The sequence below is a fragment of the Podarcis raffonei genome, chromosome 7, assembly GCF_027172205.1.
Source record: "Podarcis raffonei isolate rPodRaf1 chromosome 7, rPodRaf1.pri, whole genome shotgun sequence".
Taxonomy (NCBI): Eukaryota; Metazoa; Chordata; class Lepidosauria; order Squamata; family Lacertidae; genus Podarcis; species Podarcis raffonei.
In genome coordinates this window covers 40754510-40781302 of record NC_070608.1, presented here as the reverse complement: position 1 = coordinate 40781302, position 26793 = coordinate 40754510, and the positions used below count along the sequence as shown (strand labels likewise).

General features: G+C 42.3%; 1 long non-coding RNA gene across 1 annotated transcript; it reads right to left on the bottom strand.

Annotated features, from left to right (window-relative positions):
- Positions 1–26380, bottom strand: LOC128417491 (uncharacterized). The gene is made up of 4 exons (XR_008331479.1): positions 26222–26380; positions 7327–7442; positions 2383–2473; positions 1–417 (listed from the first exon to the last, which is right to left on the bottom strand). It is a non-coding gene; the product is annotated as an uncharacterized LOC128417491 (long non-coding RNA).
- Between the last annotated feature and the right edge of the window lie 413 nt (positions 26381–26793).

Genomic DNA, 26793 nt, shown 5'->3' with positions numbered 1-26793 from the left:
TGCTATACCACTGATTTTAGCCATAGAGAAATAAACTGTGATGTTATAGTCAAGCAGCAAACCTGAACATTTCATGGAAGTGGGGTTGTTGTCATATAAGAACTTTTTGCACAAATATATGACAGAACAAACTTAATGATGAAATCATAGCAGCATGTTTTGCTGATAATAAGTTCTTATAATTCTATCAGACTCATAAAGAGTAAGAGGTCAATTCCATTTTTGCCTCATTTAGGAAATATAAAACCCACCATATTAATGTAGATTTTTATTATGCTGTTATTTTGAGGACTAACAGACTGAAACACTGTTAGAGCCTAGTGGTTAAGAAACTGAGCAATGAACTGGATCCAGATTCAGCCACGAACCCACTGGGTGGCTTTCGGCAAGGGTCTTCTCTCTGCCTCTGACTGCCATCTCTGAAATGTAGATCACAATATCAGCCTACTTAGCAGTTTTTGTAGGATAATGGAGATAATAGATATGAAGCACCTGAAGCACTAAGGGTGTGTGTGGAAATAATAGAAAAAAACTTATTCTTAGTGTTACTTCCATGTTGCAAACCTTTGAAGGTTTCTATAAGGTTTTAAAGTTAAACCTTAAAAAGGAAAAACAAATCTGTATGAAAAAAATGTGCAAAGAGAAGAAAGATGGGACCTTTGCAGTCAGGATGACTGTGTTTGATGGAAAGATCTGTTTTTGATTAACATGCCAAAAAGTACTTAGGTTGAAAAATTTACTAGATGCTTTGAAAGGCAAACCATTTAGAAATATGTCATAGAGTCAGTCCTGGGAATGATTTAAAAGCCAGTGTTCTCTTCCCATTCAAAAATAGAGGTGGGTGTTTCTACCTTTTTAGTGTGTCATTTGCTTAATAGAAATAATAACACCAGTGCTCTGAAAACCAAAATACTTGATAAGCATTTGATGAAATTTGTTAGCCTAGGCCAGTGATTGCCAACATGGCACCCATTTGCTCACAAAGGCCTTCTCTGGCTTCAAGGAAGCATTCTGTTGTAGCAAACAGAGTATGCTCGGGTGTCTCCTTGGTTGCAGCATAGTGTGGTTCCCCCAGCAGTTTCTCTGGTTTGCAGATGTGCCCATGAACTCCAAAAAGGTGGTGTCCCCAGTCTAGGCATTATAAATATTTGCAGCGGCATATGGCAGTATAATATATTGGCTGGTTTGGTTGGCATCCCTCTGCCTTGGGAGACAATGGGGGAGTGTGCCTTTGGGAGTGAAGTCAAAGGACAGTGTAAACTGGCATTTGCCTGGTGCTTTTGCCAAGTGCTACCATGATCAGCTGATGATTGGCACTTGCAGAGCCCTGTGCCTCTTCAGCTGCACTAGGGAGTTCTTGAAGGGGAATTCCTTAATGCAGCAGATCCCAGTGGAACAATCAGGGGCTCACTTTAAGCTCCTGATTCTTCCTTTTGAGCCATGTCCTTACCTGCTCCACATCTGACATCACATGTGGGCATAGGTTTGGGGGGAAAATGGCCCCATGGGCCAAATTGGGACCCATGCTAGATCCAAGCAGGCCACAGGTGGGATGCTTCCACTCCTGCAGATACACTTGCAGATACAGGTGTGTAGCAAAGGTGGAGGTATGAAGGCACCATTTGCTGTTCACCTGAATGAGGTATGAGAGACAATTGAAGGAAGATCTCAAGTTCTGGCCCCTGAAAACCACTATAAGTCATGCACTAGGGCTCAGATGTAGACTCAGATTCTCTCCTGTCCTTAAGACAGTATTTCTCAATTCACTCTAGATGCATCTTTTCCCAGCTTGGGGTTCCAGACATTGTTGTGGGCTTGTCATCTGCTTTGGTACCTCATCAACCAGAGCAGCTGAACTAGTTTAAGTTCTCAGCAGCAATGAGAAGTTCACCAGAGACAATAAATCATTGACATAATGAATTTCTGGCTAGTGTGTGAGGTGATTCAGAAATATATATCTCAGCAGATTGCAGCAATCTGTGGCATTCCCATCAGGTGATGAATACTCTGTTGGAACACACAATTCACACGAAGAGAACAAGCAAATGGAAAATAAGACATGCAGTATGGAAAAAATAGCATTTTAGTATATTTTAAGGACATTAAAAACATATATCTGTTTGGATTGTTCATGAAAGATGTAAGTGGCAACTTTTCTCTCAGGAAACAAACATGCTTGCACATTCCATAATGAAAAGAGCTGAGTGGCCAGTGCCACTTAATCCTGCCTGGAATTAATATCAAATTCATACATATCATAAGAAAACTTATTTGAATAGTGTGTTTTGAAGTATTTAAAGAAAATGAAGTACTGCAATTTTTGATCCCACAGCCACTCTGCTGCTGAACAATGAGCTTTGATTTATTGAAGTTATGTCTCACCTTTATTCCATTATGGAGATAACGGCGATACACAACCAGTCTCACATCAAGGCACTGACCAGACCCAGACTCCTTAGCTCCAGCATGCATGCTGTTTGTGTCATAAGAATATAAGGAAAGTCTTGCTGAATCACCCCAAATGCCAACCTAGTCCAGCATCCTGTTCTCACAGTAGCCAACCAGATACCTAAGGGAAGTCCACAGGCAGGACCTGAGTACAATAGGCTATCCCCACCTGACCCTTGAGAACATGCTGTTGAAAGCAACCTAACACAAACTGAAGGTTTTCAGCAAAGCTAGTTATGGGCTACCTTCCTCCATTCTTCTAGGCTTGGCTTGTAATTAGTTTTTTAATTGCTTTTTGGGAGAATCCTGAAAAAAACCCCAACTCTTGGGATTTTCTGAGTTCTCTCCAAGAAAGTTCATGAAACAAAACATAAGGGAGCTCTTAAGATGATTTAGCACTGAAAAGAGAACCTGGTGTAAGCTTCTCCTAACCCTAGCTGCTTCCAATTTAATTGCACTGCAAGGGGTTGGACTGGATGACTCTTAGGGTCCCTTCCAGCTCTATAATTCATGGAGCATGGAAAACTATGTTTCCCACACCAGTAAATCCCTTAACATTTTATGAATTTAAACATTTGGTAAAGGCATCACAGAATCTTGTGGCACCTTAAAAGCTACCAAATTAATCTACAGTGGTACCTCGGGTTACATACACTTCAGGTTGCAGACTCTGCTAACCCAGAAATAGTACCTCAGGTTAAGAACTTTGCTTCAGGATGAGAACAGAAATCGTGCAGCAGCAGCAGGAGGCCCCATTAACTAAAGTGGTACCTCAGGTTAAGAACAGTTTCAGGTTAAGAACAGACCTCCAGAACGAATTAAGTTCTTAACCAGAGGTACCACTGTAGCTGCACCTGATAAGGCAAGTTCTGAAATGAAGGAACCTTCTTCAAAAGGGGGCATCTGGAAGTCTTAGCAATGGGAACAACAGAATGGAGCATCAAATGCAATCATTTCAAAATAACTATCATCTTAAAAAGGGAATTAAAAGAATCAATACAGCACAACTGAATTAATTTAGACACACTTCTGGTTAGTCCTTAGCCCTGCTGACACAAATCAGGAAACCACGATTGTTTGGGTCACCAAACTAAAACCATTACCCTCCCAAAACAGACAATGCTGTGATTTATTATTTCTTCATATGAAAACACTTGTCAGGCAGTTGGTAAATTGCTGTGTCTGCAAAGCTAGATGATAATCTTATTTTGAAGCTTCTTGAAATGCTTGCTCAACCCCCCCCCCCCAAAAAAACACACTATATAAATATATTTTAACTAACTTGACAGATTTTCCTTTTTTTGGAAGGGGAAATGGAGTGAAAATATTAACATCAGGCATAATAAAAGACTGCAGTGCTGAGCACGCTTACAAAATGGTAAATTCAAGTGCATTCAGTAAGATGTCTTCTGAGTTAACATCCTCCTCCTCCTCCTCCTCCTCCTCCTCCTCCTTCTTCTTCTTCTTCTTCTTCTTCTTCATTTACATTTATTCCCCAACTTTTCCTGTTACTCTAACATACTCAACTCTCTCAATAAGAACAGATCTTCTTCCATGAGAGTCTGACTTAGGGCTAACCCAGGAGTGGGGACCCTGTGACCCACCAGATGTTATTATTTTTATTAGTATCAATTTATTAATCACCTTCTACCCAACTGATTCAAGGTGGTATACAATAAACACAATTTAGAACATTAAAAAAACAGCAGATACATTTAAAACAGTTCAAAGGGAATTCAAATGAACCACAACTCCCATCAGCCCTAGACGGCATGAGCAATGGGCAGGGATGATGGAAGTTGTTGTTCAGCTATATCTGAGGTAACCTAACCATTCTATCTTCCCTGCATGATAGCACTTTGTGAATGTAGCTTTTCCATTTGAGAAATGCGTTAGCCTCTTTGCTTCTCTCTGTTCCACTGTATTCTGCTGCTTGTGGACAACTTAGAGGTGTCTGCTGAAATGCTTTGGCTCCTTAGACTTATCGTCTTGCAGTTGGAGTGGGTTGGTGAAATTGGGGGTGTAGCAAACATGATTCCTTTAAAAAAAAATCCCTCAAGTCCTGGGACAAATTCTATGGGATTCCCACGTTTATTATGTGGGAAAGTGTTGAACATCTTGTATGCATTATTTTTTTTCAGGCTTGGACTCTCTAACTCCCCGTCTGCTATGCTATTGGTTCCTATTAGGTATTGCTGCAAGGGTGGGGAACCTCTAGGGCCACGTTGCCAATTTTAAATTGCCAAGCGACCCATGCCAAAAAACATACATGAGCATTGTTCTTCCTCAAGAACTCATGCAAACATGTGCATTCTCCCCTTCTCTCTTTGAAAAGAGTTGGAAATGGATTTGGGAGTATGAGGAACTAGGGTGGAGTTGCAGGGGGCGGGGGCAGAAAGAAGGAAGAGCCAGATTTCCCTGGCTGGTATATCAGAGCAATTACTTTATTTAAAAGTAATTTCCTGGTTCTGCTGGATCTCTCAGCGGCCTTTGATACAATCGACCATAACATCCTTCTGGACCGTCTAGAGGGGCTGGGAGCTGGGGGCACTGTTATGCAGTGGTTTCGCTCCTTCCTCCTGGGCCGTGTTCAGAAAGTGGTGGTGGGGGATGAGTGCTCAGACCCCTGGGCCCTCACTTGTGGGGTGCCTCAGGGTTCCGTCCTCTCCCCCATGCTTTTTAACATCTATATGAAGCCACTGGGAGAGATCATCAGGGGGTTTGGACTGGGTGTCCATCAATATGCAGATGATACCCAGCTCTACCTCTCTTTCAAATCAGAACCAGTGAAGGCGGTGAAGGTCCTGTGTGAGTGCCTGGAGGCAGTTGGAGGATGGATGGCAGCTAATGGATTGAGGTTGAATCCTGACAAGACAGAAGTACTGTTTTTGGGGGACAGGGGGCGGGCTGGTGTGGAGGACTCCCTGGTCCTGAATAGGGTAACTGTGCCCCTGAAGGACCAGGTGCGCAGCCTGGGAGTCATTTGGACTCACAGCTGTCCATGGAGGCGCAGGTCAATTCTGTGTCCAGGGCAGCTGTCTACCAACTCCACCTGGTACGCAGGCTGAGACCCTACCTGCCCGCGGACTGTCTCGCCAGAGTGGTGCATGCTCTGGTTATCTCCCGCTTGGACTACTGCAATGCGCTCTACGTGGGGCTACCTTTGAAGGTGACTCGGAAACTACAACTAATCCAGAATGCGGCAGCTAGACTGGTGACTGGGGGCGGCCGCCGAGACCACATAACACCGGTCTTGAAAGACCTACATTGGCTCCCAGTACGTTTCCGAGCACAATTCAAAGTGCTGGTGTTGACCTTTAAAGCCCTAAACGGCCTCGGCCCAGTATACCTGAAGGAGCGTCTCCACCCCCATCGTTCTGCCCGGATGCTGAGGTCCAGCGCCGAGGGCCTTCTGGCGGTTCCCTCATTGCGAGAAGCAAAGTTACAGGGAACCAGGCAGAGGGCCTTCTCGGTAGTGGCGCCTGCCCTGTGGAACGCCCTCCCATCGGATGTCAAAGCGATAAATAACTACCTGACATTCAGAAGACATCTTAAGGCAGCCCTGTTCAGGGAAGTTTTTAATCTGTGATATTTTAGTGTATTTTTGGTTTTCTATGGAAGCCGCCCAGAGTGGCTGGGAAAACCCAGCCAGATGGGCGGGGTACAAATAATAAATTATTATTATTATTATTATTATTAAAAAAGGGAAATTTGGAAATTGTGAGCTGGCAGGTAGAAAGTGTGCCAGCTCCAGTAGGGTTGGGCCCTTTGGCAAGATGTCTTCAGAGGCCTCCTTACTGCTGTTGCCACCACTACCCATTTGCTTGCCCCATTCCTCTAGGCCTGGTCCAAGGGAAAAGGGCAAGCCAAACCAAGAAAGCCTCTTGTCTTGTGGTTTACTCAGAGCAGGCAGTGATGGGAATCTGGTGGAAGAGGAGGAGAAGCAGAGCCAGGGAGCTCAAGAGACTGGCAGTGGGCCCCTGGTGGGGCATAGAGACATTGCCAGTGATACCGACTCCAGAGGCACACTCTATTTAGAAACATACTAATAGCCCGTGGTAGATTTTCATTCTTATGAGTGTGTGAACCTTTTGTATGCAGTGATTCAGCTATGCCTGGATTTTGGGACCTAAGTCCCAGGCACCACAGCCTAGCCCCCCAGTGATCACTCAGAGAATGGCAGACAATAGGGGCAGTGGAAAGCACATCTGGCACCAACCCTGGGCTGCCAAGCACATGCTGGAACCCTCAGAGGCCAATGCTGGTCAACGTAGCAGGCATTTTGAAAATAAGAAGCATTTTATACTTGGGGGAGATGGGTAGCCAGCAAGGCATGTGCATGCTTACAGATCCTCGTTTTATTATTTTTATTATCCTTTTCTGCAACAAAATGGGGCTTATTTTCAAGTAAATTATGCTGGCTGTTTGCCATAATAAACATGACAAACATATTTACAAGTAAACAGGATCTCAGGGTAGTAGAAGCAAATCCTATATTTTGGTATCATTATGGTAGTATGCCTTAAGTTAATTTAAAATGCAAACCTGGGCATGCATTAAAACAAAAATCAGGGCTTGCACACTGTTTTCTGTTATTGCTCTAACAGGTCAGGAATGTAGAAGGAGTTGTAAAACATGGAATTGAGGAGGAGAGAGAAGAGAAAGGTTAATTATGTGCATCACAAATGAAGTAAAATATATGGCTATCTAAAGCTCCCCCTCCCCATTAGACCATTAAGTTCGGGGTCTAAAATTACCTTTCTGCACCACTGTCCATATGTGCTCAGTGTACATTCCAATCTTTTATTTCTAATTCCATAATCATTGCCATCAAGCACTATGTGGGCAATATACTGATATAAGAAACCAATGATTTACCTATTTACTCTTTCCCAAGGGCAGCGCTGAGTCTAAGGCCAATTGCTCTGCTCTCAGACATCCTGCTAGGTAAAAGTCAATCCATCAGTGAATCATCCAGTTGACACCTGCTGGTCCTGCAGTGTTAAAAGTGACATTTCATGGACAATAGGGTTAAATGCTGCTGAAAGACTGAATTAAAATTAGCAGAGGAAAATGTCTCCATCCAAACACATAGCACTGGGTGAGGACTATGGTCATGAGTGGCATCACGTAAGTTCTAAGACCAAAGGTGTATTCAGGAGCTGATTTTGATTTAGGTGTCACTGGAGTGGTGACCTGATGAGCTTCAATTTTACATCTTTTAATCAGCTGGCTATGACATTGGTGTCAATAACTGATTTATTCAGGAGCTACACTATCACAGATTTAAGTTGTTAGGCAATGTAGCTTATGCATCCCCCTCACCCCCAAGCTGCTCTTCATCAGTCAACAAATATATGTATGGATAGTACAAATCAGAACTGATCAACATATTTTGAACCACATTGTGTGATACAAATAGGAGCTGATTGGTGTTTAAGAAGGAAGGACTATATGGGCCCCTACAACAGGAAGGCCAAACATTTCCCATACCTGTTTTATACCCTGATTTTAGACTTTGTCATCAAATCACTGCTCCTTGAGTCATGCAAAAAGTTAAAATAAACAAACACAAAAATTAAAATGAACAGACATAAAAAATAAACATAAAGTACAATAAAGTTAATTTCGAAGACAGAGGTAATTATTTTATATTGTTAATGTAGTCCAGCTTTCATTTTGCAAGAAGTCTAGGGAACCAAACCCTTTATTAATAGAACTTTCCCATGTTAAGGGATCACCTGACACTATTTCCCCCTTGATATTGTGAAACAGAGTTCTTGGTATTGCTCTGAATGTATCATTCCCATGAGGCCCTGCCCTTTATATTAGGGTTGAATAATTAGATCACAAGGTTTAGCATCGTGATGCAACCTGCTAGCGTTGTGCACATATATTATCACTTAAGAAAAGGTCACCTTAAGTCTAGTGCAGCACCAATTTCTTTTTTTCCCTTGGGAATAGTTCTAAGGGTGGTGTCACTCTTTTGGTGTGTGACTTCTCTGTCATCATTTAACAAGCCTAACCTGAAGACAACAGGTTGCATTGTAAGACCAGGCTTTGATTTTGCAAATTCATACACATACAAATAAGTACATGCAAACACTGGCCTTAAGAACACTCCTTTTTACTCATGGGCAAACTACTGGCAAAGCAAAATCCAGCCCTTTTTTGTGCCCTCAAAGAATTTTTCACTGCAATACAAATAAATTAAAACACAAAAGAATAACCCAAACATACTACACACCTATATATTTAATGACACAGTCATACCTTTTGGGTTACCATTCACAAACCTGATGACATGCCAAAGGTTGCAATCCCAGCTGCAGTAGATTGGGGCACTCAGACAGTTTTTTTTTTAAAAAAATGTACAGTAATCCCTCTATATAGCACTGAAAGCTAATGGGAAAAGTCAGAAGTTAGCATCTCGTGTAAAGCTGGATGCAATTAAGCCTGTTGATTTTTCTGGGCCTAAACATGGCTCCTGGATTGTGGCTGGATAATTTTATTTATTTTTTAATCATCTTGCCATGCAGCGTGGGCACTTCTTTCTGAAAACTAAAATTCATGTTGCTTGGGCATAATCTGTGGTGCAGTCCCAAAGTGCCATCATGCTGTCCCTATGGCAGAACACTGCCCTGGGACTGACTATTCTGTGAACTGACATAACACACGACAGTACAATTTTTAAATGAATAGGACTTCACCAATTAATGGGACCCTTAAAGCACTTCTAGGACCCCATAACAAAAGTGATAGGATGTCAGTTCTTAAAACCAGCTTTTAGATGCCCACTTCAAATAGCAGGTGTGGCTCTTCAGAAGTTGCTGAACTACAGGTTCCATCACCTCTGGCCTTTGACCATGCTTGCTGGGGCTGATGGAAGTTGTAGTTAAATGTATAGTAATGCCATGACCTAATTGCCCTGAGATATTTTACCATCTCTAGAATATGTAAATTTTCCATGTTAGGACAAGTAAGTTCTTTGCTCCTAAATGCCAGAGTTGTTTAGCACCTGCACTTTTCACTAATGCCAAATCAATTCATACAAGTTAGAATGCCTGTTGGGTATCAGAGGCAAAACATCAGTTGCTAGCATGGCTTTTGTTGTATGTATACTGTGATTCAGCAGCCCTTAATTCCCCCCTTTGCTGCTCCCCAGTGTGTCCTGGGCATCTTTGCTAGAAGTACTGATAAGAGGATAAGCAATATGCTAAAGAAAACACTCCAGTATTTATGTGTTGTTATTTATTTGGTGTTTTAATCATCAGTTAAATGGACATTTATATGTTGACCATATATTTGACAAGCATCCATGTTTGCTGCAAACTTAATCCCCTTTGGGCCATAGTAGCTGATCAGAGACTCCCTGTGTGGGCAGCAGAGCATTTGACTCCATGCACCAGTAACTTCATGCACATTCATGGCATGTTGCTGAACTTTGATAACATTTGTCTCACTTTGTGGCCAGATGCTCCCGAGTTCTGGTTGTCCATGTGGTTGCATTCACTGTATGATGGGATTATAAGTAACCATCACAGTGCAAATGGTTATATGAACCACCTTGAAAATCCCATTAATACGGGATTTTATTTTAAGGCTGAGATGGATAAATTAAACCTGGCTATTCTGACCACCCCCAATTATACAAGAAGTTAGAATATGCAGGTTATTATTATACTTGCTAACTTGTGCCTGTTTATGGCAGGAATGGGAAGCCAGATGTTGCTGGACTATAACTCCCGTCATCTCCGACCATTGGCCACACTTTCTGAGGTTAACAGAAGTTGGATGTTGACATCTTGGAGGGCCATGGGTTCTCAGCAGGTTACAGAACATGGCAGTAATTGGGAAAAAGTTGTCTGATTCTCCTCTGCAATATGGACCAAAGAACTTTATTTTAAGACTTCTTGTCCTTGTCACATTCTGCCTGTCATTTGCAGACTTATTTTACTTTGAAATAATAATGTAAGTCTGCAGTCCTATACACATGTACCTGAAAGTAAGCCTCACTGATCTCAAACAAAACCCAAAACGTCATATTGTTGCTTCCTGTCATGAGCTTCCAGAATAGAATGTGACAGATCTCCAAATATGTAAATCTGTTCACATTACACAGCGAGAGTGGACTTCTTAGAATAAAATTCCAGCAGAGATATTGGATTCCTGCATGGCTCTCAACATCTTACTGTTTTTGTGTGTGTGTGTGTGTGTGTGTGTGTGTGTGTGTGTGTGTTGTGTCTGTTACTTTTGCATATTTATAACCTAATTGCTAAGAAACGAGTGGTAGATATGGGGGGAAAAACTGCTCTCCTTGAGGTCAGTATAAGGCTGCTGCAGTTCCTTAGCCCTGCGAAAAGGATGGCAAAAGTACCCTTGGTGATAAGCCAGAAGCAATGCTACAGACATTAGGAGACTTGCGCTAGGGATATAAGCTTTGAAAGAAATGAGGCTTTAATTGGTGAAGAATGTCTCAAAGTGAAGGCAGAAGGCCAAATGGAGCCCTGGGTGTAACTTGAGCGATTCAAATGGGGTTTGAGATGAATCGGACTCTGTGCGTGTGAGTGTGTGTATGTGTGGAAGAGAATTGACGTAAACTTCCTGTGAGAACGCTGTGTTCGGTGGCCAGGCTTTGCTGAGTAACAGAGAAAGGAGTCAGAGCTGTGATTATTTGCACTGACCAGGGCTTGTCTGGCCGGGGCTGTGCTGTCTCCGCACAGTTGGACTAGATCACGCTTGACACAGTCGGAGAGGGAGAGAGCAACTTGTGGCTCCAGCATGTCGGCCCGCTAGGCAGGTTGATGAATGTTCTGAGCTTTAAGAGCTTGCCACCCAGGCCAGGCCAGCCCATCCACAATGAGTTACAGTTTCCCGATCTCCCTCCCAACGCCTCCTGCCCCCCTCCTTTCCCTCTCCACCACGACTGCTCTCCACATAAACACTGCTACTCTATCTTCAAAGCCCAGTCATCATGTCACTGTGTCAGTTCAGAGCAGACTGGAATCACCCTGCTGGAAAGCACTGGCCAAGCCTCTCCAAATAAACAGGATCAGACAAAATCTTTTCTTTTCGGTTTTCCAGCTTGAGGGTGCTTCTTTCCTCAGTTCTTGTTGAGGAGGCGGTGGGGTGTTTTACCCCCCCTTTGCCTCCCTAAAACATCAGGTGGGGGGACAACACAGGACAATGCAGGTTTGAAGTGAAATATTTCACTGGCGATGGTGACACATTCCCTGTTGACGCCTCTTCCCAGAGGTTAGGTTGCGCCTCCTCCTGAGAATCTTTTCCGCAGGGGAGAGATGTCTGTGGGAAGGAAGCCTTGAGGGATTGCACAAGGCTGTCATCTCCCAGGGAAAAATGTGCTTTATTTCAATGTTGTTCCCACCAGCATCTTTCCCGCTCCATGCATCTGGTTTCATTTTCTCCACAATGGTAGTTTCAAGCTATTTTCTCTTCTTTTCACATCTCCCCCCACCCTCTGACCCATCCAGAAACGATGAATTTCATCTGTGCTTGAAACAGGCTGAGAAACAATAAAAAAGTTGTGGGTGCCAGGGGAAGATTGCTCTACAAACCACCACTAATTCCACAAGTCTTCTCTGCAAATAATTAGCAATAAAACCTTGCATTAAAACAATTTCTATGATGTGAAAACACTGCACACCACACTCAGATGAGTGGATGAACTCAGGATGTGGCTTTTTAATTGTGTGAGATAAATGCTCACATTTTAAGCTGCATGGTGTGGTTGATTCAACAAGGATAGATTTCCCTAGTAAAGTTTAGTGTCCCCCCTACAGATTTCTTTTTTTTTTAGTTTGGAAGATTATCTTCATTATATACTTATATACTTCATTATATACTTCAGTATATACATTATATACTAAAGTATATACTTCATTATATACTTTAGCAATATTGGTTAAAGAAGACACATACCAGTTACTGCAATATGAAGTAAACTATTGGTGTTGATGCTGACTATGCTTGTTTGGTCCTGAAGAAAACTTTAAGAGACAAAAGGTTGAGTCATTTCTGGATGGTTACAGACATCGCTATTACAGTCATGTTGAATTTCCTAGCCTATGACAATTTTGGAGTACATCGTGTCAGGCACCTGCCAATGAAAATACAGGTGCTTCTCAGATCTTTTTGACAGACTGAGTTGTTGAAACTAACTTTTGATAGATATAGACTCATTTTTAATTGTTTGCTTAATTGTATGTTTTAATTCAGGGTGTTTTAATGTCATTGTGTATTTTAACTGTGGGGTTTTTTTTAGTTGTAAACCACTAAGAAACTATTTTGACATATAAGTTATATAAAAATTAAATGACAACAATAGGCTTGCCATACGTCTGGAAATTTCTGGATGGATGGCGGCTAATAGATTGAGGTTGAATCCTGACAAGACAGAAGTACTGTTTTGGGGGATAGAGGGCAGGCGGGTGTGGGGGACTCCCTGGTCCTGAATGGGGTAACTGTGCCCCTGAAGGACCAGGTGCGTAGCCTGGGAGTCATTTTGGACTCACATCTGTCCATGGAGGCACAGGTTAATTCTGTGTCCAGGGCGGCTGTCTACCAGCTCCACCTGGTACGCAGGCTGAGACCCTACCTGCCCGCAGACTGTCTCGCCAGAGTGGTGCATGCTCTAGTTATCTACTGCAATGCGCTCTACGTGGGGCTACCTTTGATGGTGACGCGGAAACTGCAATTAATCCAGAATGCGGCAGCTAGACTGGTGACTGGGAGTGGCCGCCGGGACCACATAACACCGGTCCTGAGAGATCTGCATTGGCTCCCAGTACGTTTCCGAGCACAATTCAAAGTGTTGGTGCTAACCTTTAAAGCCTTAAATGGCCTCGGTCCTGTATACCTGAAGGAGCGTCTCCACCCCCATCGTTCAGCCCAGACACTAAGATCCAGCGCCGGGGGCCTTCTGGCAGTTCCCTCCTTGCGAGAAGTGAGGTTGCAAGGAACCAGGCGGAGGGCCTTCTCGGTAGTGGCGCCTGCCCTGTGGAATGCCCTCCCTTCAGATGTGAAGGAAATAAGCAGCTATCCTATCTTTAAAAGACATCTGAAGGCAGCCCTGTTTAGGGAAGTTTTTAATATTTAATGCTGTATTGTTTTTAACACTTGATTGGGAGCTGCACAGAGTGGCTGGGGAAACTCAGCCAGATGGGTGGGGTATGTATGTATGTATGTATGTATGTATAAATAAATAAATAATAAGTAAGGAAATTGGACACCTAAAATGGCATCCAGGAAATCTCTTTTCTAGGTTTTTTTCAATCAATCAATAAAATTAACAATAAGCTAAAACCAAATTAAAACAAATGACAGCTTCTACATGTTTGAATAGGTTTGCCTAAACAAAAATGTTTTTAGCAAGTGCTTAGAATAGCCACTTGTCTGATGTCAATAAGCAGGGAGTTCCAAAGTGAGTGTGCACACTAAAAGATCAATGTCTTAAGAGCATGGAATGAGGGTTACAGTATGTGTTGCCTGTAACATTGCCAGTTCTGCAGACAGGTGAGCAAATATTTGTAGCAACCCCATCCCCATTCCACCCCTGGTCCCTGTATCTCCACATCCTGGCACCATTCTCAAATGTTAGTGTCTTTCTTTATTTCTTCCAGCTGTTATGACAAAGTATACAAGAAGCTTTCCCTTCTGGTTGACATAATTACATTTCTGGTCACCACTGGTATTGGAGATCATATATTCACTATGTGTGCAGAAGGAAGAAATGTGACCTTTCTGACTTCTGGTCATAATCTTAACTATATAACAGTGTAACATCTAGCAGGATTTAGTTCTATCTAATGCTGAAATTTACTTGTAGCAGGTCTCTTTAAGTATTAGTTGTTCATTATTGCTACTGGGGTTCCTTTTCATTGCTAATGAATTAATCTAGATGCTCTAGGTAGAAGAAACCACAAAAAGATATTAAGCAAGTGTTTCCTCTTCCCTGGCTTGGAGTGGTGCTAAGTGCAGAAAATATGAGAGAATATTTAGCTGGCCTAAGAAAAATGTGCAAACTTAAACTAATGGTTTTTCAGTGCTGCCTGTCTGCCATTATTGTGTGTTTAGGACACCCCAATAAACTGCAATGTATTTTCTGGGTACCAGGAATTACTTATTTAATTCTAAGCCAGCTATAGTTCGAAAACACCTGCTCACACACTATTGTACCTGACATGCAAAGACAAGTTGATTTCCATCATGTCCATGTCAGTTTTCCAACAGGTAAAAACTGGCATCATTCCTTGGCAGGAGTTGCAAGCTAAATTATTGTTCTGGCTGATCCCTATGCTGAAGCAATCCCACACAGCCTTTTTCTACACCCTGGAATAATCAGCAAAATTGCAAGCAGTTATTACTGTAAATTCATCTGGTTGTGCAGAATGACTCATTAGATTTAGGCTCTATGGCATTGTGCTGTTCAAAGTATAACAGGTGCATCTGAAGGCAGTTCTCACCATCTGCAAAGAATGCCTTGAAGGATTAAGGCGAGCTTAAGCACTGTGATTTTCATGAGCATTGGTGGTAGAAGGATAGGGGCTGGGGACTCCCAAAGGTATTTGAAGATTTATATACTTGTTCAAACAACTCAGCCCAAACAGGTATGAGGCATGATTCAGCTAAGTCAGGTGCTCTTGAAGACATGTTGATTTCCAGCTAAGATTTCTTACCTCTCTCTCTGAAATCAGTTGCACTCTGAAATCAATTGGCTGAATTGCACCAAATAATGGTTATTAGTGTGAATTTCTCCAACTAGAGAGTCTTTTATGAAACTTTGCGCATTACACATTTTTTGCAAAGCAATTTTCCATTATATAATGCTTTCTCAAGCATGCTATTTCCACTAATATATGTGGTTTTATGCACACTTTATCCTAGTATGTGCATTTTTTGTATATATTACTTGGCCAGAGAATTGCACTGTTAGATGCAAGGAAGTGTACATTTTGAAGGATGTTTGTGTTTTGGTTTACAAACTGATTCAAAAAGTATGAATTAGGTAGGTTCAGCTATAAATGCAAACTGAGTTGAATTTCTCCTCCATCTCTAGTGTATTTTGCCTAGATTAGTGACCACCAGAGACAGGGCCTTCTCTGTGGTAGTCCCATGGCTTTGGAACTCTGTTCCAGTAGCAATCTGTTACTCTTCAAGATTTTTGAAAAGCTCCAAAGATGTTCTGGTTTTGATTGGCCTTTCCTTGAGTAGGCGCCATCTATTTGCTAGAGTGGATTATGGTATAAAGGATTTGAATGGGTTTTATTATTTTGCGTGTGTTTTGTACTATTTTGTAATATAAATGCAGCTTTTATTGTTGCAAACTGCTTTGGATAGACTTTTCACATAGCAATCATGACTCTCTTTGCCAATTTGAACCGAGATGTGATTAATGAGATTACTCCAGAGCAAGCAGTCTGAGGATGAAGCTCTCATTTTATTGGAAATAAGTTTCCAAAGAACTCTGAAGGTATTTTTTCACCTCCAAATAAATGTGTTTAATCTGGGCTCCAGTTATTTAAGTGGAAAAGCCACTTCACACCTAACTGTGACTTTTTCATTTTGATTCTTCCTTGAGCTCTGACTGTGTATGACTGGCTGTGCTTAACTTAGAAAGAAGGTGTTGCAGCGTTAGACTAAAGCAGGGTTATGGGCAACACTTTGAATTTGAAAATATGTAAAGAAAAGATCAAAGTCTGTTATGTTAATTTTACAGCAGCTATAGTTAGCTACCAGTCAGCTGCTTCAATATGCATTTTAGCAATTATTGAAGAGTGACATTCCAAGGGTTTCTTTCCTCCAGCCAGTGTATGAACTGGTCTCTTAGATTACTTTTAAAAGCATGGTTAAAGATATGATCAGAACTACAATGGTTATGCAAGCTAGGGAGAAGAGGCATTTGGCTATTTATGGCTAACAGCATTTGGTTCTGTCTGATTCTGTGGAATAGCAGCCAAGTTTTCTAAATCTGACTGACCATTCAGGATATCAATTTCATGCTGATCTGTCCCTTAAATCTTTTATTGCTGCTTTCATTGCTGTATGGAAAGAGGACCTTTTACTGAATAATGGAAAGGACAACTAATCAGGTGCCTTGCCACCATCTCCTATTTGGGGGACCGTAGAAGAGGGTGAATAGTTATTGTAAAAATGGTAACTCTTCTTTCAAATGGACCTGAAAACACTGCTGTTCTTTGCCACAGTTCTGACAGAGCAGAGAACTCACTGGATAAAACATAACTGGCACCCTGATCCTATTGAATTATTTATTGTTTCATCAAAGTTTTTCAGAATGCAGTGTTTTCCAGCACCCATTCTGTTGTTGCAAATCTAGAGTTAGTGAACATTAGAAATTAGTAAAATGGCAGAATTTCGATGACATTTGGAGTATTAAAGGGAAGATGCCAGACCAGTGGAAAAAAGTACAGGCTAAGTTTCCTTTTCAGACCAGGGCGGCACTTGGGATTGAGGCCATTAAGCATGACAAAAGGTGTTGATGGCTCATCACAGAGAAGTCCTTGGGTCCCTTGGCAACAGATGGTTGCCAAGGTTATGCTGAGCGATGATGTAGGTAACAGAAAAATTGTCACCTTTTAATACTAGGCTTGGGATAGCAGACAGAAGGGGAGGAGTTGTTTGGCAAGGGGTTTTCTGGGAACAAGAAGGAGGAAGTTGGTAGAACTTGATGCAGGGGCTGAAGGGCAGAACCATCCAGGCGGGCTGGCAGGCAGGCTGGGACAGAGACACGGAAATGTCTGGGAATCTGATGCTGCACTCCTGAGGGGAACAAGCCCCTCTTGAGATGTGAATGCCGTAAACTCTGCACTCCATCCATTGAAAGCTTCCAGTGTAAATACGTGTAGGATAAACTATATTTCTTAGACACAACAGTCTGCACTGCGTCTTGATTTCCTACAGAAACACAACCCTGGGTAAGTGTCTGGAATCTTGCTACCACTTGGCAGAGATTGGGGATGGCATGAAATCTTTGTAACACTATTTATCTTTACACGTGCTCCTCTAAAGCCATGTTCTAGAATACAGGCAACTCTCCACTTATGTGGGGCTTACATTCCAGGCCCCCGTGAGAAGAAGAGAAATGTGTGTTAAGTTGGGAGCCTGCTGCAGTACATACAACTTCCCACCCAACAGCTGTTGAGTGGGGTAGCATGGCAGCAGCAAGAGATCCCACGTGCCATTTTGGAGCCCTTGGAATCTCCCCGCCCCCCACTGGACATTTGGCTCACAGATGTTCTACAGAATTAGGCCTGCAATGCTGAATGCTTCTGGTGGATATAAACCATGCATCTGAACCATGGGAGACCACTCACAAAGCCCCTCCTCAAGGGTCAGTATAATAGTAGAAAGGCAAAGACAAACCCTGTTCACACACAAAAATAATAAGAAGAATGAAATTAACAGCAAGTTTTAGAGTTATGAATTAAAATAGTTTAAAAACAAGGAAGGGAGGAAGGAAGAGAAAGAAAGAAAGAAAGAAAGAGAAAGAAAGAAAGAAAGAAAGAGAAAGAAAGAAAGAAAGACTGTATCATTGGCACAGAGTATATTGGCTGTTGTTTTAAACTCTATCCCTATCTCCTAAATTCTTTGATTGCATGCTAGCGTGAGGTAATTTCTCCTGTTGTAAATCACTGTGAGAAAAGCCAAATGGAGAGGAGACAGCAGAGCATGGGAACCTTAGAGTTGTACTCCACAAAGCACATAATAGTCTATATGCTATATACACTAACTTGGGCATAAGTCTCATTGAACCCAGTAGGGCTTTCTTCTGAGCAGACATAAGAATATAAGAATAATGCTACTGGATCAGGCCAGCAGCATATCTAGTACAGTGTCCTGTTATCACAGTGGCCAACCATACACCCATGGAAAGCCCAGCAGCAGGACCTAACCAAATAATCCATACAAAATAGCCCTTTGCTCATTGTATGGAAGGTCCAAGTAAGAAATCAAAAGCTCTTCCTCCAGAGTTTCCATAGGATAACCAGTAAGTGAAGCGGTATGCTTTTCAGCCTTATCATGCTGTAAAATGGACACTACAATGGGCTTTAAAGAGCACCAAATTGGTGTAACAACAGCTGGAATATCCCAGTTGATTACATCCTCTGGAGGATCACGCTCTTCCTGTACAGGTGGTTTAACTCTGGCTTTCTGAATGCTGGCTCCCAAAAGGAGTGCACTTCCCAACATTTAACAAAGGTTTCTTTATATTGCCATAAAATACTTGAGATGGAACTACCCCATATTTACATAATACATGTTTTTTTTCCAGGGATTAAAGCTGGAAGCTTTATTGTTTTTAAAAGTTAAATAGGATCTCTTTACCCAAGCTCTACCCTGCAAACTCCTTTCAGCAAGATCTGTTCTACTTTTGGGTATCCCAAGAAGGTAGCTTACATGGTCAATTGCCAGCTTCCTTGAGTCCCAGTAAGGGACATTCCTCTTGTAAGGAAGAAAGGCCAAAGCCAATTTAGAAGGCTGCAATACTAAACCACTCAGGGTACTTTTAGTTAACTGACCCACCTGTTTAGGTTTTCCAAATTCATATAGCTTCATAGACTGATCTTTTTATATTTTCAGTTCCCCCTTCCATCCCAAATGATTTTCATTTATCATATTGATGCACTTGTGATTTCTTCAGATGGTTTTGGCCAAACAACCAAACCCTTGAGCTTATATGGTTTAATTCATGGTAAATTTGCAGGACACTTCTACTAACTAATAGAGTTTGTTCTTCTAAGAGGGAATCCCAAAACTGCTGTGTTTTCCTCAAATGGGCACCAAACTGGCAATGCCCTTTGACCCTGCCCAAGGCTTCTGGCTTGCTGGGCCACACTCCTTGGGATTGCAGATGGATAGAGTTGCTACTCAGCATGCAGGCAGTTGCTCTAATGGGCATGGATGTCTCACCCCCTCACTGACTACAAGCAATTAAAATATGTCTCAAATATTAATAAGCATGAAAGAACCTGGCGTGTACATGATTGTAAATAATACATCAAGTGCACATGTTGGAAGAGGGAATTCCATAGCCTGGGTGCCACTAATGTGCTGGTAGCACAGACCAGCTTCAAATGATAGGGACATCTGGAGAACTCAGCTTTCCCCTGTTCTGGGAATAGACTGATAGGAATCAGTGAAACTGGGCAGTTTATTAGGCTGATAACCATAATATTTACCTTTCGTGTACTTCCAGGGGAGTAGCTGTGTTAGTCTGTTGCAGCAAAATCAACAGTGTCTTGTGGCACCTTAAAGACAAACAAATTTATTCTGGCATAAGCTTTGCTTGAGTCCCTGGAAGCTTATGCCACAATAAATATGTTAGTTTTGCATGCACTGCAGCTGATCTACTTTAGTGTTTTCCTTGCTTATGTCAGAGATTGGGTACAGAAGGGTGTGTGTGTGTGTGTGTGTGTGTGTGTGTGTGTGTGTGTGAACTGTGCTGGAAGTTCCTTCCTCTCATCCCAGGATTCCCCAGAGCCTTTTGTGCTTTCCAAAAATACACCAATCATTTCCCAGTTCTCTGCAGCCATGATTGCTGTAAAACTCTGGTCTTGTTTAGAAGAGAAAACAGATTCTTAAGATTCTCCCGTGGAAGCTGTAACAGCAACCAGTTCATGTTATGTTTTTAGGCCACGTAGATTCCTCAGCTAAGGCTGCAAGCATTTCTTTGCTTTCATGGGAGTAAATCCCATTGAACTCAACGTACAAGATTGCATGGTAACTGGCTCACAGCAGGCTGTTGCTGCATTAAAGGGAACAGTGCAGAAAAAACTGAGTCAACGTGCTCCATACAAGTCTGAAAATGGGAGATATGTAGACATAAAAACAAAAGAATGAAGACATGTTTTTATGCTAAGATTCTTGCTGCCCAAAGCATTCCTGGAAACACAGCTTCTGACAGCTTTTGGTGGGATGTGAAGAAACCGCCCCCCCATCTTTTTTTAAATGCAGAGTTGCAGGTTAAAGAAACCACATGAATGCCATGCCTCAGCATTGTAGACATTGCCTGTAGCCCCAGAAATTATAGCTGCTTGTTGCATGAATTACTTTTCCCCCTCCGTGCTCACCCTATTCGCAACAATAATAGCAGAACTGTTGTTACTTTTGGCCCAACAAAACAACACTGTGGAAATGCTGCTCCAAAAGGAAGTGTTTCCAGTTCCACATCTCTTTCAAGAATTATTTTCCCATGTCGTTTCTGGAAACTTTTCAGGAAACCACATTCCCTTTCTTGTCCCTATCCAACAGCCTGATCTTTTCCCACTCAGAGTAATGCTCGGACCTCTTCATCACAAAGAAGGAGCTGGAATGGAAAGCTAAAGCAAAAGGTTTTTTTATATGTATATAAAGTGCTGGGTTTCTAGCACTTATTCATAGGGTTTATTTAAAGAAGAAATATCCTAATGAGAGTGAATGCTCTGCTTACCCGTTCTTGGGAGATGAGAATTTACATCACTTTCTTTTTTAAGCTGCCGGGTCTTATCCCCATTCTTGAGCAACTGCTGTAGCCACTTAGGTCAGGCTGACCCCAGCCACAGCTTAACTGTGTGATTGTTGGGGAGCTGTTTTCTGTGTTGTTCCATAGTGGGTTTTTTGTTTTTTTTGCTTTGGTTTTACTTGGCTTGAGTCAATTCCCTGCTTTTCTTACAGTTCTCAGAATGAACCTGGGAAAGCAGAGGTCCAGACACTGCCACTTGATTCAGCTGTATGACAAACTACAGGTTGGCACTGTGTGAACGAGTCGTGTGCTTATGTATTCTTTCCTTCCTGTGTACCTCAACTTCAGCTCAAACTGTGTGAAGCTAGTTTGCAGGCTGTTTGGAGGGCATCTGCAAATCAGGGTTGTTGTTGTTTTTCCCCTGGATGAAAAGGTAAATTATGAGGTGAGAGAGGAGGAGGAGGAAGTAACTGAGAGCTTAGATTGAGAAGGTAGTATGAGTGTGAGTGGCATAAGGAGTGCGAGGAGAAAGCATGCCATCTTGATGCTTGTTCCAGCAGTGAATTGGCCCAGTGACACAAAATGCAAGGGCATTTGTGTAAGGGCTCATCCACACTCACCTTTTGTCCTGTGCTTTCTAGACACAGGGGTCTGTGCTTTAAAGCTCCATATCCTGCTCTTTACTGGTGAATCAGAACAAACTGCAGAAAATCCTAATTGCTGTTTGTACCAATTCAGTGTTAAAGAGTGGGTTTTCCGGGGGGGAAACAGCAGGGCGAAAAAAAGTGCTTGGACATGGAGCTTTAAAGTGTGGACCTGGGCCTAGAAAGCACAGGGCAAAAAGAGTATGTGGATGAGCCCCCTGTCACCCCTCTCTGCCTACTGTGTAGGGGCATGCACTATCCTCTAATTTTGACTTCCTAAATGTGCCTGAAATAATTTTCTGGGTTTCTATTCCCCCCCACCCCCAAAAATGCACTCTGAAAGAAAAATGTAAAACAATGATTTAATAGACATTAAAACATCAAACACTGTCACATCAACACACTGTACTAAATAATTTCTGTAACGCTATTTTAAAGTAGCATTTACTGTCAAATACAAATGCAATTGTAATTGCAGCACTTAATGTGCTAAATATTGCAGTAAATATAAAATGCATCTTTTCTTCCTTCCTTTTTCAAAAAGGAAGATGTAGAACTGGATGACTAATGCTGGCTCTATTATGCAATCTTCAGTGGCAACTTTGAAAAGGCGACTACAAGCTTAATGACTATTGCATGGCCAATTAAAAGCACTCTGTTGGCCTTGTTTCATTATCTTGCTATTCTTCAAGCCCCTTTTCCATTGACCCCATTATTCAGTGCTGTGTTTTGAGAGGGCCCTGGGCAAGAAATTCTCACTGCCACCAGCTTTCAAGGAGCCAACACTGAAATCAAAGAATCATAGAATTGTAGAGTTGGAAGAGACCACCAGGGTCATCTAGTCCAACCCCCTGCAGTGCAGGAATCTTTTGTCCAATGTGGGGCTCAAACCCACAACCCTAAGATTAAGAGAGTCATGCTCTGCTGACTGAGGTATCCCTGTGGCATAAAAACCTGGGAGCTCTTACTCTGTATTTTTTTCTGTTACTCAGTCAAATTTCAGTAAGGCCTGGAATTTTAGTTTTAATTTTAAATCAACATGGAATATCAGATGGAAATGAGGTTTTGCTTTATGTCTGTTGATTGCCATGTGTGATGCCAGAATGGAATTTTGCCCAGGTGAGACAACTAGATCATTTGCTTCCTGTGCTGGTCCCGGGGGCTAACCGAGAGGCGAGGTCCGAGTCCAGTCCGAGGTCGAGGGTGCAGTATGGAGACAGTCCGTCAAAGCTGAAGCTGGGTCCAAGGCAGGGATTCGGGTGAGTTTAGGAGCTCCGGCAGAGAGGCAGGACAGGGTGCAGGCAGGAACAGGCTACCAACGATGTTGCTCCCACAACTTGGGACTGGGGCTGGCTGGCTTTTATCTGCTCCGAGGCATAGGGCGGCCCCAGTCCACAGGTGACTTGCCTCTCCTGGCCTGGAGGCGAGCACTCCTCCTGCGGGAACTTAGTTCCCTCCACCTCTCTGCCCTGAGCCTCTGCAGCTCAGGAGAGGCTGGAGAGTTACCAGACCCAGAGGCAACCTCAGCTTCCTCTGATGGGGCCGAGGGTGGAGCACCTGCAGGCAATGGGTCCTCCATCCCCTCAGGAGCCAGAGCAAACTCAGCTGGTGCCTGCACCTGAGGATCCAGCACAGGTGAGGACCCTTCAGGCTCTTGCCCCAGCCCTGGCTCAGCTGTTTCTGGAGGCGGGGACTCCTGTGCAGGCTGGGATTCCTCAGGTTCAGCCTCTGAATCCGATTCCCAGGCCATCACGCTTCCCCTTTAGCATAAAAACAGACATTGCTTGAATCTCTAGAAGGGGTGGGGAACATGTGGTATTCCAGATGTTGTTGGACTCCAACTCCCATCATCCCCAGCCAGCTTGTCTACTAGTTGGGGATGGTGGGAATTGTTGCAACTTCTGGAGAGACACAAGTTCCCCACCACTGACACTGGTACAAGTTAACATGGGTGTTCTGTACCAAATTTGCCTTATTAGTTGGGCTTTGTGATACTACTGTACTCTGGATTTTGTGGAGTTAACTTGGGAAGCAGGGGCTGATGTTTTGAGGAACCCCCTTTTTGGCAGGGAATCAGGCAGAATGTTCTCCAGTCCAACAATTCTAACACTGTGCATCACAGTTTATGTATAATTATTAAAAGAGCTGCTGTGGAAGAGGGGCGTACATTTAAACAGCAAGTAAAATAAGTTAAGGGAAAAGACAGGAAAGGGTAAATGTGAATGCCCCTCAGTTAAATTAACATCAACAGCCAAACAGGCAACATGCTATAACAGGCTAAGAAATGTGGACTTTTTTTTACTCATTGTCTGAGAACCTCAAGAGACACACACATTGCCATTCTTATTTTTTTAAAAAATAGTCTGATCAGTGCTTTTGTTATTTTACCTACCAATCCAGTTTGGGGAGTGAGCCAGTGTCTTTCCATGAAATGCGAAAACAAGGATATTTCTGCCAAGTATGTTAATTTGTGCAGAGTTTGGTTATTGAGCAATACTTGTTGTAACAAAGAGCAGTCGCTTGACGGCTTCTGTGCCATAAGGACAGTTAAGATTTTCAAGATGCCTTTCCAGTGATTGGGATGATCATGCTGTTTTGAATTTCTTTCTTACACTGTTTTGATTGTCCTGTGTGTGGGAGGTGAGAATTACTAGGGTAAATCCCTGCACCACAGTTCCCTACAGGCAAATCAAGCCCATAAAATGCCACCTTGGATGGAAGGGACAAAAGTATATTAGATGTCCATGGGTATCAGCCATTCAGTAAAATCCTAGTTTTGTTTTATTAAATGTTTTGGTGAGAGATATTTTAATGAAAGGCAAGACATGCTGAATTTAAACTTTTGGTTTCAAAAATCTACTGCAAGGAATTAAGATTTGGAATTGACCAAATCTGTTACCACTTCATCAAATCCATCTTTAGCTATGCTAAAATGTGGCCTTCAAGAAATGGAAGTAGGCATATCAGCAAGTGTAGCCAAGAGGAACATCTGGTGGAACATCTGACAGCAGGGCCTGCAGATCTCTTTCTTCCCATGCAGAATATTAAAAGGAAGTTTGTGTAATCAGAGTCAGTTTTACAATGAAGCAAAATGAAGCAGTTTTTTTCAAACAGCAGAATCCAGAAGCAATGCCAGTTTCCTGTATCTAGGCCCTGGTCCTGAGCAAACGGGCACCATTTTGACTGTGTGTTTAGGTGCAAAAGGGTCTAAGGCTAGCACTGAAAGTCAAAGGGCAAGTATCAAAGCAAGATGCTGAGATCTACTTTTAGAGGTAATTAAGAATATTAAGAGCTTTTGTTGGAGATTTTTCATTTGATGACAACTTAGTGTTAGCAACACAGAAAAGGTAAAGGTAAAGGGACCCGTCTTTATTTCTATATGCTTACAGCTTGGGTTCTGTCCAACTCTACTTTGCCTCTTTCCATTCACTATTGGGAAATGTAAAACATGCTATAATTTATTTTCTTTATGACAGAAGTAGGTAAAATTTGCAGACATAGTACCTCTCCAGAGTGGATAAAGCTTGCCAGATCATAGCTAAATCTGTTCAGGACCTTCTGAGTGGGGCACTTTTAAAATATGTGTGCTGGTGGTGGTTTTTTTTGTTTTGTTTTTTAGAAAAAGAAACATCTATAACTTCTTAATTGTTGAGCAGAATTGGATGAAATTTTCAGGCAACGTTGATCCTTCTGAAGGCTCTGCCAAATGTCAGAAGCATAGATGCAATGGTTTCCCAGAAGGGCAGCTGTGTGTGTGTGTGTGTGTGTGTGTGTGTGTGTGTGTGTATGGATGTATGTATGCAATTTAAAACATGTAAGCAATTTAAAACATCAACAAAAAGGACACATATAAACATTTTCATATATATAAACAATTTCAAATCCAATACAGATACAGACTGATAAAAACCTCCACTTGTAAGGCTTGTTGGTGGCTCGCAGTTGCTTAGGTTACTCAGACAAATGTCTGCTATCAGCCTATGTATTTGACTGAGTAGTGGCTGAACTAAAAGGAGCAGAAACAGAGAACAAGCTAAGAAATGTACTATCTCCCATATTAATTTGTCATAAAGTTGCAGCTGCAATTTGCATGCATACACCCATTGATTTCAAGAGTAATTTTCCATGTCTTCTCCTGAGTGCAACATTTCATCCTGTGTGGCTAGACATCTCCTTTGCAGAAGCATAATATCAATTAATAGTTTATCTGGTTAAAGCAGCAACATAGCTTAACCATCAGCCAACCATCTGCGATTGTCTTTTGAAGTTTAAGAAAAAAACAGTTTGCAAAGAACAGGTGAAGAATGGGATTCAGTGGAAAGCCATGCCTATTCTTCAAGTCCCCATATAGGCAGCCAAACAGGATTAAGTCATTCAATATAAAACTAAATGCATTTATAGGATTTCCAAACTCTGTACCCACAGAGTCTGGGACTTTGCCAGTAAATGGGTGTCCTGATTCCCTCCCTGACCTGATTAAACTGATTACACAGCATTTCCCTTTAATACTCTGCATGTGAACAAAGAGATATGCAAACCCTAGTGTCAGATGTTCCACATTAAACAGAACCATGCATTTTAAGAACCCTGGATTAATTCATGAAAGGTGCAGCTCTCTGGCTCCCTTAAGAATTTGTATCTGAAAACTCACAGTGTTTTTCTGCAGACTCAAAGAAGATGCTAGCGGAGAAGCAGGAAAGCTGGGAACCCCACTACCATTAGCCCCAATATGCCATGCTCTTGTAAAACGAGCTGCCACTCACTTCAGCACCTTGCAAACTGTGAGCACAAAATGTATACTTAGGACTAGAAGAACACACATCCCAGATTGGTTGCACCATTGACCTTTATTCTTTCCCCTGAACTGTAATTTGTGACTTTGTGAATAACAGGTTTTAAATGTGAGAATTGTTCAAACATCTGTCATTAATATTTACGACTTGCAGGCTCAGCCAAAGAAGTTGCGAATGACTTCAGATAAAGATGTAAAGTTCAGCCCCTCTTTCCTGCTTCTTTCTCCTCCTTGCCCTCTTGGCTGCCTGGAGAACAGTCCCCATGTTTCCCTATCTCCTCCACCTCCTGCCCAGCAGCACACCAGCTATCTTGTCCTGGGCCATGAATAACCTAAGAGAGCTGCTGCATTATAAGGGAGCCTCATATGTTCCAGTCCTTTCATGTGGATGAATTAGGTCAGCTTCATAAATGCAGCTCTCTATATGGATG